A 15771-nucleotide genomic window follows, 5' to 3' on the forward strand; every position below is an offset into this window, starting at 1 on the left:
CTTAAAACTCCAAAGTTTATTATTTATTTATTTTTACCATTGAAATTTACACTAGGGCACTGCTGATCAATACTGGGGCACGTGCCCCAGTGAAATATGTCTGGCAGCGCCCATGTTCGTTATTCATTTCAGTCGCACAAAACTTCACTCTGAGGGGAATAGTATTTTTTTTCCTATTTACTGTTTGACTTTTTGTATTAGTCTAACACACTTAATATAATCAATCAGGGAATAGTATCTTTTCTCATACTTACTTTTTGACTGTTTGTATTACTCTAACACATCCAATATAAAATAAATAGCATTTATATCATACTTCAAGAAAAACAAAACAAATATTATTTGATATTAGGAAAAGTTGGACTTGAAATGATGACAATGGGCAGATAAGGGCAGAACAGATACAGGACACCTTCTGACCACGGAAGCCCAACCCCCGTGATGCAGCTGACTGAGCAAGATTGACGCTGACAAGCAGGTGATAGGCAAGACATCTACAAGCCCATGTCTGCAAGACTAAATCCCGCAATCAATTCTTCTGGACAGTCCAGAACAAATGGCGGGACATCTTGTCTTGCCACAAGGAACATCTGATAAGGAGGAACCGAGAAGTGAACACTCAGCACTCACGTGATGCTGTGGATGGAAAAATCCTTAACACTCACTGCCCTGACAGCAGTAACGCCCGAAACCCTCCTGCCCAATCCACAACAGAGAATAATCCTAAACAACGCCCAAACATACCCTTCTTCCGGACCACAGCCCGCCTCAACAGAGCCTTTAAAAGACTGAATGTTTAACTAATCATTGTCATTTTTCTCTGACCCTGGATCCAGTTTGCCTCCTCACCTGGGTCTTTTTGTGCTGTATTATTGCTGCCGACTTGGAATAAAATTGTCAACTCGTGTTTCGAAGCCTTTTGAAGCTTTTAGCATGGAGTCAGTACAAGGGGTCAAGACCAGGGGTGAAAGTAGCTAGAATTTCTTGCCGGAACTCCCCGACGTGAAGGTCGCCACAGAGCCAGAAATTTTATATATTTATTTTTCATTCAAAATTGTATTTTTTCCAATGATTTGCAAAATAAAAGTTAACAAAAACAGCAATAACCCCAACTTCCATCTTCTAATTTTTATTGTCCCTCATTTCCTCACATACTAAATGCCAAATCTCAATTCTAACTACTTAAGATGATAGGTTGTGTATTAAAATTGAAGTAAACATTTATTTATTTATTTATTTTAAATAATAAAGATATAAGTAACATACATTCAGAAAAATAAGTACAAATGACTTATATTATGCAGAGTGAAATGGAATATATTTTGAAGATGGCGCAAACAATGACTTTTTCAAATCATAAGGAAATGAAAAAGTAGCCTAACATAAATGAACAAATATAAGCCCAAAGTGCACATTGACAGCGACGATGTTTTGAACCTCCCCATCAGACCAAATAAAACTAAATATGATAAATATGCCTCCTCAACTCTTTCATTGCTCTTAAAGATTTGATCCATTTTATGTTTTGCCCTTTTTTTGTTGCATCAATTCAACAACCTTTTTTTTTTTTTTTTTGCTGTTCCAGAAAACATGCCATTTGAACCAATCAGAGCTAACTATCTCTGCTGATCACATGTCAATTAATGAGTCCAGGCGTTTTGCTTTGCTGCGTGCATTCGCACATTGAGGTGACACATCATCATCAGACTCTGATAACTGCAGCAGCTGCGGAAACCTCCATGCCGTCTGTGGAATAAAATAACAAATATTGGTGGAAACGGATTACGCTACACAAGCACTTCATTATGCTTGTTGTTAACACTTGTGTATGTAAATCTGATGTTGGTAGATTATTTTCTTCTTGGAGATGAAATGTATGTGTGGCACCTTAGCCTTATTTTTTTTTTTTTACATAGCGTTTTGACAATTGCCGTCATATTTTCGGAATCAAAGCACCATGTACTGGAACAGCATCCCGGCCCTGAATCTTATACTGGAACAGCATTCCGGCCCTGAATTTTATACCGGAACTGCGTTCTGGCCCTGAATCTTATACCGGAACAGCGTTCCTGACCGTTCTGGCCCACTTTCACCCCTGGTCAAGACTAAGGTGAACGCGCGGAGTTTGGCCTTTTGGCCGGGTTGTCAGGGTTCCGCCGGCCCTGGTTGTTGGAATTGCGCTAGCGCGGTTCAGCCGCCGTGATTCCTGCAGTCTGGCTAAAAGGTCAGATTGCGTCAACTCCTATTGATTTGCAACTCACGTGACCTGATATTTAAAAAAAAGTGACCCCGAAATGGCCCCAAATCAAGAGGAAGTGTCCTGATATGCAGACCATGACAGCAAAGCTACCATTACAAATTCTCCAGAATTAGCATTTTCTTATTGCTCTATGATCTTCTGTTTTAATTGGTTTTAATGCTTTTTTCTTTGGTACCATGCCGTCATATCTAGTCTAAAAAAAAAAAAAAAAAGGTTGGGAAAAACTAAGCGAGATGAAAGCATACACAGTGTAGGTTGAGCCATATGCACTTTGTTTGGCGGCAGCACTTGGCAGACGTCATCCGGGTTCCTCTCAAAGCTCTTCTTTCAACCGAGCGTGGCATCATTAGCAGGCACGGCCGCGCTCAACAACACTCCAGCCTACACGCTCTTTCTACGTAGGAGTTTTTTTTTTGGAGTGCCGTCATCGAATTCACAACCAAAGCTAATGGATGAACGGTTGTTCACTTTGTTTCATTTTTACGGGAGAACGCCACTAATGGATGCCCCCAATGCAATAGCGCAGAGAGTGTGAAGAGAAAACCAGACGTCACTGTCCTCCAAATAATCAAAACTGTTCTGGTTTTGTACATAAAACAGGGTTTGCAGTATTGCAGTACAGTTTTTAACACTGGTATACTTTTTAGGTGCTTCCTTTAGAAATGCATTCCTATTGAGCCAGACCCGGCGGCATGGGCGGGCATTAGGGGGCCGGGCCCGCCCTGAGAGACTGCTGTGCCCGCCCTGGCTCAATTAGACTGTAGTGTGTCATTTTTATTTTTATTTTTTTTAAATCTTCTACAAAAACACCCCCCCCCACACACACACGGAGAGGACGAACCCTCTATTCATCCTATCTTTATCTGCCGTCATTCAATTCAACCAATCTGAGCAGTGAATGAAGGCAATTTCTAGCCAATCACAGATAAGGGGGCGGGCCGAGTAGCCGGCCATTGGGTGCTCATGTTTATCAGTGCATATGTTATGTTTACGCTGAAGCACTTTAGTTAAATAAATGCACACAGAACTGCACCGTTGTTTTCGGCATACCTGTCAAGTTGTACGGTTTCGGCGTAATTTGTTCAAGTGAGCACTGATTTTTAAATGTGTAGGCCGTACGTTAAAATTCTGTACGTTTTTCGTGTATTACGTTTTTTTTTTTCTCCGTTCCGATTTTGTCACCGTTTCGGCAATGTGACAATGTGGGTTACTACATTGGTTGAATGACGCGAGAAAAGTCAGAGACACTGGGAGAGAAGAGTGTTATGACGCTGTGAAACGTGATGCTAGGCTAGTTGGCTCCAATATTTCCTGACTGTAGCCAACAGCCTACAATCTACGCCTAGATATCAAATCCTTATAGAACTACATGTGAAATGACAGACGGCGGTGTTCATAAACAGCCGCCATTTTGAAGCAGCAGACTTCTCAGAAAGGCTCTGTTGTATTCAGACCCGGCGGCATGGGCGGGCATTAGGGGGCCGTGCCCGCCCTGAGGGACGGCTGTGCCCGCCCTAGCTCGATTAAACTGTACGGTGTAATTTTTTAAAATAAAAAAAAAAAAAAAAACTTTCACAAAAACACACACACACACGGGGAGAATGAACCCTATATTCCAGTGTTTTTCAATCGATTGTGCCGCCGCCGCGAGAAATTATCCAATGTCGCTTTTTTTTTTAACATCGTCGGGCAAAGTTGCAGTAGGAAGGAAGGAAGGAATGTGGAAAAAGTTCTCGGTTGTGTGCAGATGAGTCGTGTTGCGTTCAAGAACTGCTCGGATTTCTAGCCGTCAGCCACCTTGCTCTCCGTAACAATGTGGAGCCCAGCACTTCTACTGTTCATTATTTGACTCGTCAAGTGTCGATATATACAAAGGTGTCCTTTCCATTTTATCCATATGTGACGACCGTTAATCCTCCCTCTTTGTTTTATTCCAACACATTATCGAAGACAGCTAGTTGGGAGATACCTAGAAATCCGAGCAGTTCTTGAACGCGACACGAGCGGCTATCTAGCGCCATGGCGCCATACAAGCTTAAACTCATCTCCAAATGAACCCCCGTCGCTTCAGAACAAGTCGATGGATTATTTTGTATGCCTTCGTGAAAACACAGAGAAATGGGCAACTTTTTGAGGAAAACTACAAAGGTAAATAAAAACGCCCTGAAAGCCAGTTACTTTGTTGCTAAATCCCAAAAGTCCCAAACTGGGACAGAGACGTTAATACTACCTGTCTGCAAAGACATTGTCAGCGAGACGACCAGCCCTGATGTGCTTAAATGCATTGCTCAAGTCCCCTGTCTGATAGTTTTTCAAGCCTAATTGCTAAACGTTTCACACTGAGTAAGTATAAATACTGAGAAATTATTTTATAATTAAATATACTATACAGAAAGTAATTTTGGAACATTTTGGTGTGGTGTGCCGCAAGATTTTTTCCAACGTAAAAACGTCCCGTGACTCAGAAAAGGTTGAAAAACACTGCTCTAGTCATCCTATCTTGATCTGTCGTCACAATCACAGCAGCGAATGTAGGCAATTTCTAGCCAATCACAGATAAGGGGGGCAGGCTGAGTAGCCGGTGCTGTGCCGAAAAATAGCCGCCCCGCGTGAAATGTCCCCCTCTGACGGGAACGCTTATTTATAACGCTTTATTGAGCGTTTATTTGATTTGTTTATTTATTTTATTGTTGAGCGCCTACACGTCACTCGTACAGCTTTTTCTTACCAATCGATGGACATGGAAACGATTTTCTTATACCGTGAATATATGTATTATTTTACTCTGCTTGAACTAAATGTCATAACTGTGTGATTGTCATTGAGATATGGTCGTGAAAACCTGTAGACTAATACATGTCTGTTCAAAGATGGTTATGTGGCCCAGTCCACGATTTGTTAGTAAAATAAAGTACTAGTATTTTGTCTAATTTATTTATTTAAAAGTGATTTTACAGTCGTAAATCCATTACTGTAACGAGTCCATGAAAACATTTGATATTTTCACCTCAATAAAGCGTTATAAATAAGCGTTCCCGTCAGGGGGGACATTTCACGCGGGGCGGCTATTTTTCGGCACAACACCTGCTATTGTGTACTGCGATTGGATAGGGATTGCTCCGGTTACAGAAATGGCGATTGAGCGGCTCCTCCGTTGCTAATTCAAATTGGAATGGACATCCGTGTTTTTTTCTCAAGAAACTAAAGACGAACTCAAGCCATGACAAAGACGCGGCCGAAAGTCAACATGAAGGGATAGCGCTGCCACCTCCTGCAGTTTCACTGACTGACACTATCATCAGAAAATATAACGGGTAAAAACGCCACTGTTACGGCTAAATTTACATTGAAGAAGTGTGCCCCCCCAAAAAAATTTAATGCCCCCCTGTAATTTCTTTCTGCAGCCAGGTCTGGTTGTATTGAACCTTCCTAGCGAACTTAAGTAACTTTTTATCTAAAATACTCCTAAAGTGCCAAAATCTTGACTTGAATCTATCTTTAAATGATGAAACAGTTTTAAAACTTTCACATGTCGAAAGTAGACAGAAGGGAAGTAATGCAAAAACGGTAGCAATTTGAACAACTTTAACAGTTGATTCACAACATTTAACGATTTCCAAACATAGCAAAGGTTCCGATGTTTTATTTATTTATCTATTTTTTTTAAATGGGGAAAAACAAAACAAAAAAACATTAAAGGTAACACTACTTTGCCAAATAACTAATTACTCTTACCTTCAGGTAACTGAGTTACTAACTCAATTACTTTTTGGGAGAAGTAATTTGTAGGGGTGCATGTTTTGAAACCGATATCGATAACTTCCTGCTCCTCAAGGCCGACACCGATACGATAACCGATAATATAATTTTTCAATGTATATTCACCTGAGTTTTTGAACACCTGTAGGTAAAAAATACTAGTGGTTGATTCAGCTTAGATTTGCCTTTGACCGAACCAGAATTTTCATGATGACATGAACATTATTATAATGAACAAAACAAAGACAGTAACAAAACTTTAGATACTGGAAAAACAGGACTGGAAACAAACGCAAAAATCCCATTGCGACACCGTGCCAAAAATATTATTAATAGGGCCGATAATATATTATCGGATTTATTGGGATGACGTCATAATTCCTATTATCGGACCGATAATTATTGGACCGATAATTATCGTGCACCTCTAGTAATTTGTAACTAATTAATTACTTTTTAAAAGTAGGATTAACACTGGTCATAAAGATGAAGTCTGCAGAATTAAAAGTGACGAAAGCGGAGATTTCATTCTGCCAATTTGTTGCCGAACACAATTTGCCTGCAACTATTGCTGATCACTTCTCAGAATTAGCAAAAAAAAAGTTCCCTGACTCAAAGATTGCATCGGTAAGTTAATTTATCAATTGACTTTTTTAATTTATAATTGGACACACTAACGAACTACCTTCAAGTCAAACTGAATTGCGAGCTGAAGTGCCATGTGTGAAGTGCAGCCATCAAGACATGACAGAAATTGCCAAAAGTGCTACATACAATTATAACACAAGTCACTGTTAAATTTGAGTAATCATGATATAGCTGAAGATATTGATTGTTCTTTGATTGCACCAGGTTATATGTTACAATATTACCAATAAATTCATATTATTTTTAGGGCTGTCAAACGATTAAAAATATTAATCGAGTTAATTACAGCTTAAAAATTATTTAATCGTAATTATTCGCAATTCAAACCATCTATAAAATATGCCATATTTTTCTGTAAATTATTGTTGGAATGGAAAGATAAGACACAAGACGGATATATACATTTAACATACGGTACGTAAGTACTGTATTTGTTTATTATAACAATAAATCAACAAGATGGCATTAACATTATTAACATTTTCTTAAAGCGATCCATGGATAGAAAGACTTGTTCTTAGAAGATAAATGTTAGTACAAGTTATAGAAATTTTATATCAAAACCCCTCTTAATGTTTTCGTTTTACCAAAATTTGTAAAAAGTCAAAAAATAAACTAGTAGCTCACCATTGTTGATGTCAATAATTACACCATGCTCTCTCATTGTGCTTAAACCCATAAAATCATTTGGACCCAAGCGGCAGCAGAGGGCGCCAAACACCAAAAAACAAGTAAGAAGTGGACATTACACTGCTGTCATTTTAATCTGTTTGAGCGGGGCATGTGCGTTAATTGCGTCAAATATTTTAAAATGATTAATTAAAAAAATTAATTACCGCCCATTAACGCGATAATTTAGACAGCCCTAATTATTTTAAAAATTGAGTTTTATTTTTGTTTCATATTGCACGCTATATACAACGTTGTAAGATTAGTCACCAATTTGTAAGGGCATACGTCACTATTTGTAAGATTGCCAACGGCCTCGAATTGACAGGTATGCACTATCTACCACTCCCTCTCATCATCAATGAATTAGGTCCCCCGTTATCCCAGCACCTTAACAAATACAATATGTTGTTTACAGTCTAAAAATGGGTCATCTTTAATGTTGAGTTGCTTGTTACAATTAAAATATTTTGTGAAAAAAACAATTTTGTTGTTGTTATGTTGTTGTATGTTGCATTAATATGTTAGCATTGATAATTGGCATGAAAAAGAAGTGTTGTCATTATTGCTTTTAATAGACAAATTTAATTTGCAATGTAAACGCATTATGGTATGATACATTGAACTCCAAATTTAATACTTTGGACCAGTTCTGCCCCAAAACTGGTTACTGATCCGGCAAGTGACTTCTTAATGAGTTTGGGCCATTGTTCAAAGAGACACTGGGGCCGATCAGTTTTACAAAGTTGGGCCGAAATTGGCAGTACATTTGGCCCATATCCGCTCCAGTTAATATTTTGCTATCTGGGTTGTCACATCCCTACCAGCGACTCTTAATTCTTCACTTTTTCATTCTAACTGCATTTTTACTTGGACAAACAAAGATGAATTTATGTTGAAACTCTGCAAAGTACAAACAGATTGATTCTTTAAATTTTGGTGCGAGGAGAGGTGCTCGTGAATAATTTAGGTTAAAAGATTCTCAAATCTTTATTGTGTCTTTTATTGCGTTTCTGTCAGCGGGCCTGCCATTTGCATCACTCCTGCTGTATTGATATTTTTAATATATGCTGTGTATAAACACCTCAATCTATACACTGCTTGCATTATATTTCTTAGACATAGTGAATAGTTGCATATCATCTTGTGTATATTTACGGAACACCAATGAGGTGTATTTACATTTGTATTTAAAGTATATAATTATGAATAAACAATTAAAAAAAAAAAAAAACAACCTCATGATCACTACCAGCTCTGCCAGCTAATTGCACACAAATACATGTGTAATATACCATTTTCATAATTCTAAACACTAACATATTGTTAGCCTAATAGCATAATTTTCTATAATTTAGGCAATATGACTGCCAATATATTCATATTTTGGCCTGACATTACTTTCTTATCACTGCTGCATCATCCTGCATTATTGCCTTCGTCCCAAGACTAGCATACTGTTCATGTGATACATTCACAGTTTTAATAAAAATACTGAGGAAAATTAATTTTTTCTGAAAACCTTTAAATATGACTTGGGCAATTATACCGTTAGGCTTACGATATGAACCATTTATAGGGCACTCATTTAAATACTATGAAATTTAAAAAAATATTAGGCAGGATAAGTAGAATGTATGTCTGGTTTTATTTATATTAATTAAGGCCTGTATTTATTCATAAAATACATCCAAAACTCATATGCGAAATACATAAATAAGCCATATAATTATAACAATTGTCTGATAATGACTTTTTATCCGATATCCCGATATTGTTCAACTCCAAAAATCCGATACTGATATCAAACCGATACCCGCGGTTTTAGATCGCTAATGGTATTGTGATGTCCCACTGGATGATGATAATGATAAATGTAACAACTTCAAAGTTTTCCAAATAAAATTTAATTTGGAAAAAGTGCCTATAATACACTTATGGCCCAAAACCGATCATGAATAACCGATGTCGATCTTATCCGATATCATTTTAACCCTTTAAGGCTTGGGCCAATTTTGCATGCATTTGATGTGCCTTTATTATTTCAAAGAAAAAAATGTTTGCAATGGCTTAGTTGGGTCCCGTTTTTCAGGACACCATAAACTTCTTATCCAAACTGATGTTTTCTTCACTGGCCAATTATAATGAACATTTTGGACCCAAAAAGACAAAAACATCCCAATGTTTTTTTGTCAAAATTTGTCATTTTGATGTCCCATCGACAACCAAACATGCTCAACGAAACGTTTTGAAGCTTGATAATATTTATTCAACTTCTTAGGTTACAACAGGAAAAGTGAGACTGAATAGTTTTATATTTGATAATTTGACAGAAACGGCAGGTATGTTCATAGGAGTTTTGTCCTTTCTACATAATATGGTCAAAACAAGTTGTATACAGTAGACCAACAGTGCAAAATAGTGACTATATATATATATATATATATATATTATATATATATATATATATATACACATATTAGTATGTGTGCCATCTAACACAAAAACGGTTTGGAGGATATCTTTTGTTAGGTCAGGTATTGCACCCATCACCATTATACATACGATCAAGAACAGATTGATTGTGAAACAAAAATATAGTTTCCGAGGTACTTCTGCTTTACTTCCTTATTTTTGCAAGCAACTTCCGTTTCAGAATTTCTCCATTCAAAACAATGGTAGAGCTGGAGTAACATTACTCATCAAATCCCTTGAAAAAGACAATTTGGAAATACCACATCCATCTGCCATCATCACGACAGGGGAGGACATCATGACAAAGACCGGGTGTTTTCGTAGCCATGACGATGAGACGTGGCTGGGTCGTTCAGGATGACAATGATCCCAAACACACAGCCAGGGCAACAAAGGAGTGGCTTTGAAAGAAGCATTTCAAGGTCCTGGAGTGGCCTAGCCAGTCTCCAGATCTCAACCCCATTGAAAATCTGTGGAGGGAGTTGAAAGTCCGTGTTGCCCAACGACAGCCCCAAAACATCACTGCTCTAGGGGAGATCTCCATGGAGGAATGGGCCAAAATACCAGCAACAGTGTGTGAAAAGCTTGTGAAGAGTTACAGAAAACGTTTGGCCTCTGCTATTGCCAACAAAGGGTACATAACAAAGTATTGACATGAACTTTTGGTATTGACCAAATACTTATTTTCCACCGTGATTTGCAAATAAATTCCTTAAAAAATCAAACAATGTGATTTTCTGTTTTTTTTCCCACATTTTATCTGTCATTGTTGAGGTTTACCCATGTTGACAATTACAGGTCTCTCTAATATTTTCAAGTGGGAGAACTTGCACAATTAGTTGTTGAGTAAATACTTATTTGCCCAACTGTATATCGAGACCATGTGTGATCACCCCGTGGGTGGCCGCGAGGCTGGAGACAGAGACTTGCCTCGCGGCAGTCCATCAGGTCAATCCCAAGATCCAACTACGAGCTTTTTAAGTGCAGCAAATTTAAGATACACTATTGGAGCTGGAATTACAGAGGATAAAGCCTATCTGGATGCCGCCAAGGGTCTGCATAATTTCGGCTCAAAGTTTGGCAAGGCTCTCAAGCTGCTCCGGAGCTCTGCTGACTGTTATCACATTCTCGTATGTTATTTTTTCTAATAATGCTTCCCTTGTGATTCAATAACCTGTTTTGCACATGCACCGATCGTTTTAAAATAAACAAGAAATGGAACCATGTTGTCCAAATGATTTTTATTGCGATCAATATCTGCAATAAAAAGGAATGACTTACTAGTTTTGTTTATATGTAGTGAAGGAATCTGACCTTCTTGCCAGAACGCCGGAATCGCGCCAGCCGAACCGCCGTACCCGCACTGGTGCAGCTCCAACGGCGGCGGGACCCCAGCAATCAGGCCAGAAGAGCAACCTCCGCGCGTTCACCTTAGTCTTAACCCCTTGCATGGACTCCCTTTTGAAAGGTTTTAAGAAGGCTTACTGAAAGCAAGTTGACAATTTATTTAGGTCGACAGAGACCAAAACAGCAAGGCAAAACAAAAACACTCAGGAGGGTAGGCAAGGCCACCCTATCATACGTCAACAAAAAGTTCGCAAGAAAAATGACAACGATTAGTTTAACATCCAGTCCATTGAAGGCTCTCGCGGGGTGGGCCGTGGGCAGGAAGAAGGGTGTGTTTGAGAAAATTGTCTGTTTGTGGATTGGACAGAAGGATTCGGGAGTTACTGTTGTCCGGGCAACGAAAGTTGTGGATTTTGCCACCCCAGCGTCAAAGCGGCTCTTGGAGTTTTGTCAGTCGTGTTATCAGTTGGATATCAGGCGTTCTCCTGTGTTCCTTGTGTTATGACAGACCGTCCTGCCATTTGTTGTGGACTGTCCAGGAGAACTGATTGCGAGACTTGGTGATGCAGACGTGGGCTTGTCAGCGTCAATCTTCCTCGGTTAGTTGTATGACGCATGTGCCGGGCTTCCGTGATAAGAAAGCGTTATCTCTTATGCCCCATATTCTGCTTGTTTTCCTTAAACTATGGAATAAGTGCTATTTATTTTATATTGCGTGTGTTAGAGTAATACAAACAGTCAAAAAGTAAATATGAGAAACTGATTGATTAAGTGTGTAAGAGTAAAGCAAACAGTTAGACGGTGCCTACGAGAAAAGGTACTATCTCCTTCAGTACATACCTTGTAGCATTTGCTTGTAACAACAAAATCTGCGTCAGCCCTTCTGCATTTGGCAAATGTAATGTAATGTTTAGTAGGGCTGGGCGATATGGCCTTAAACATGTATCACGATAAATTGAGCAGATTTATCTCGATAACGATAAATGACGATAAATTCTCCCAAGCGGACTGTTATATAATTTGAAAATCTGAATCAATGCATGAAATACAGATTAACTATTTCTTGTTGATTTATTTACCAGCATTCAATTTGATATACTGTATTTAACAATTGTACATGCAGTCTAAACATTAAGTTTATAAAAATGTATTGTAAGCAATAAGAATTCAAGTATGAACATTTATAACAGCGTGTATGACTTGAACAATGTACATTGTCAAAATCAATATGCCTGTGCAAACATGTAATTGTAACACAAATGACTTGCAGCTTGAACAGTACACTTCAAAAAGACAACTTATTGTTAATGGCTGCTGTGACATAATTATTAAATACAAGTGTTTACTTTATGGTTTAAGGGTTTTTTTTCCCCCCAGTGCATTTTTTAATAAATGCACGCACAATAAAAATAGCTGGGGCCATTTCTCGGTCATTATAAGTTTTGCCGTTGGATTGTACTTTATGCTGAATGCTTTACCATCACAAAAGCTATCAGAGGAATCACACACAGACAGATACAAAATAACGCCACATAGTAATTGCTAGATGCAGTCCGTGCCCAATCCACTCATTAAGTTCAGCCGTTTCGACAAGGTTAGAGCCGCTATCCGACTCCATAACGTTCATTTGTAGCGTTAGCCGCTAGCTAGCGTTAGCCTGGCTACCAGTAGAAAGCACTGAAAGCACCATCTCCGGAAATCGTGAGAACAAAGGAGGACAGCGGATGAAAGCCCGTCTGGATGCCACCAAGAGTCTAGTAAATGTCGGTTGAAAGTTTGGTGAACCTCCCTTAAGCCACACTCCATCACGTTTTGCTTGTAGCGTTAGCTGCTAGCGTTAGCTTACCGGGCTTTTGTTTGATTGGTTTCCTGATGATCACGTGACTCCCTACGTAAGCACATTCACTGCTTTCTTAAAGGGGAATGAGCATAGACGAACAACACAGAATCAAAGCGGGATGAAAAGACTATATTTTCTTGTTTTATTAATTTACCGAATTTACCGACATGGTCAAAATTACGTCGGTCATCGTTAAGAATTTCGGTGACGGTAAATTTTCGGTTTACCGCCCTGCTCTAATGTTTAGTTTCATCTCATTTTGGTCACTCAAGTGGCCGGTGTATCAATATGTACCTCACGTCAACACAGGCTGAAAGGTTGTTATTATTCTGTCCACGAATGTACAACGAAGTGATAACAGCAATCATACAATCTCATCTATGTCTCATCTATATTGTGCTGAATCCATTTTTGGAGATTCTGTGGGTTTCTCTGGCTTGATTTTGCTGTTTTAACTTCATCAACACACTGCTAACTTCAACCGTAACTCATGAAATATTTTTCTGAACCGGAAGTTCGAAGCAGAAACTTTCCAAGATGGCGCCGCCTATATTTCGCTCAGGAAAATTGTCTATATTAATGCTCCAACAATACATCACAAGTTGAGTGATTGATTGGCATTTTTTTTTTACACCATGTAATAGAGAATCATTTTTTTGCAATTACTCCAACAACACCTGAATGCAGCATCAATGGCGTACCGCAAGCAACACGACACTTCCGCTCATTAATATTCATGACATTAGCTACTGTTGCTAAGTAGGGACAAGCCACCGTTTGTCCCTAATAGGACATGAATGGAAATCATGTAAGAAGGAGATGTTTACAGAGCTAAACCTAACAATTCTCTCCGAAAATGATGTGCCCGCTGCCAAATTCACTAGCAAAGATGTGGAAGAACATATAAATGTTCAGTTAAAGAGATGGCTTGAGTGTCCAAGGCTGAAAAAGACGAAAAAAAAAACGAGCCGATCTGAGCATAGCCTTAGCTTTTTTTATCGACGCGACTGACAATGACATTCTCCTGTTTCAACAAGCTATCCTTTACCATCAGCCCTGTCTTTCTTATATATCCTCTGGTTTTCCTACGTCTCTGACCGTGCTTGGGGGTAATTTAGTTAGCTTTGTGTAGCGATCGCAAATGCTACTCAGTGACAGCCAACGAACACGTTTAATCTTTTCATTGATAACAAATCTTAATTCTATAATTTATTTACACTTCCCCCTTACTAAAGTTGTTTTTTTTATATATAAAACAGAAACGGTAACAGTGGCAGTCAGATACCATTGTAATTCTTTTCAGGTCATTCATTGCCAGACAGAAGCAGTACGGCACAACGTTACGATAAAAAAATAAGTTCAAAATATAACCTCTTTGTCCTCTGAAAGACCATGCCAACCCAACAAAATGTTTACTTCATATGAAATGTGAATGGATTCACCGAGCTGGTGTTAAGTCCGCGCAAGTTGCTTCGGTATTTGGTTTCCGGAAACGTATGAAGAAAAAATCCTTCATGTGTCGTAATGTCTAGAGCCGTTTCTACAAGTTCCAAAAAAGCAATGCGTGATCGCCATGTTCGTTTTTAAAAGATTACCGGCAAAAAGTAGCACAAATTACGTTGGTTCTATGCGAGGGTAGGTCTATAATGTCCCACTTCGGCTTTACTTTCGCTTTACGATGTGACGTCACGGTCTAAAAATAGCATGCGTGCAGTACGCCATTTGTCTATAACATTGAAAAAAATATTTACAATAAACCAGTTCAGTTCAATTTCTTCAGGCATGCCACTCAATTTTTGTCCTGGAACAAAACGCGGGGCTACGTTAAATAAGTTGTGTTATATTTACTGTTACCACTAGAGGGCAGTGTATTCACCCAAATCAAACTAAATGCAAACACTTTCAAAACTAACCATTGCAAGGCCACCTAATTAAACGAATACTCGAATCAGGAAAATTTGATTCAAAGCTTTTTTCTAACCGAATTACTCGAGTTAATCGATTAATCGTTGCAGCACTACAATATTGGCTTTTATTTGCGTTTACAAGACACCTGATGTCAGACTCCATGTGTTTCCCCCTCTTTCTCCTCTTACAAATTGGGCAAAATGGCAGAAAAAAATGTCAATAACCATGACACTCTAGTGGAGTGCAATTAGGGTATCAAGAGCCCTCTTTTCAGCCAGCCTTCAGAATGCTGCGTGCTCGTTTTCCCCCAACTTCCCACACTTAAAAAACGCCCCCATTCCGCTTTTCATGTACTTTGGTTTTATAATGAGTCGACTGTAGGTCTGAGAAAGACAGATTCAGCAATCACTCCGCATATTAATCCCCCCCATTGTCTTCATTTAAATGCACCGCACGGCTTCAAGCGAGCCTCGCATGTAAATTTAGTAAAAACTATAATTTTGCAAACCCCCCTTCATTTACACCTACCACCATTCGGACCCAGAGTGCCGCCGCCGCCGCCGCCGCCGTTCAGATGGCATTCGTTTCATGAGAAGATGCCAATGCTGTTATTTTGTAAGCCTTTTCCAACAAACAGTCGCCCGCGTCACGCAGTCCTCCGCCTGACACTGTAATTTAAGATAAGGGAGACAACGTGACGTGAGCTTTTATTGAAATATGGATGCCACGTTATGCAAGGAGTATTTATTTAATAACAATTATGTGGCCAGGCTCTCGGTGCAAACAATACCTTCAGGGGTGTCCTTTCATTTCTAAAACCAATGTGTTTATAGTCGAGGAGCTCTCTGAGTCTTGAAGAAAAAAC

The 15771-nt window shown here is 38.9% G+C and overlaps 1 protein-coding gene across 2 annotated transcripts in view; it reads right to left on the reverse strand.

Moving 5' to 3' along the window:
* Window positions 1-15568, reverse strand: part of lamc3 (laminin, gamma 3) — a 252084-nt gene extending 236516 nt beyond the window's left edge. For both annotated transcript variants that reach the window (XM_057818403.1, XM_057818404.1), the window contains exon 1: window positions 15435-15568. The gene's annotated coding sequence lies outside the window, so the exon portion shown is untranslated. The remainder of the gene's footprint in view (window positions 1-15434) is intronic.
* Between the last annotated feature and the right edge of the window lie 203 nt (window positions 15569-15771).

Source organism: Corythoichthys intestinalis, chromosome 17 (assembly GCF_030265065.1).
Source record: "Corythoichthys intestinalis isolate RoL2023-P3 chromosome 17, ASM3026506v1, whole genome shotgun sequence".
Taxonomy (NCBI): domain Eukaryota; kingdom Metazoa; phylum Chordata; class Actinopteri; order Syngnathiformes; family Syngnathidae; genus Corythoichthys; species Corythoichthys intestinalis.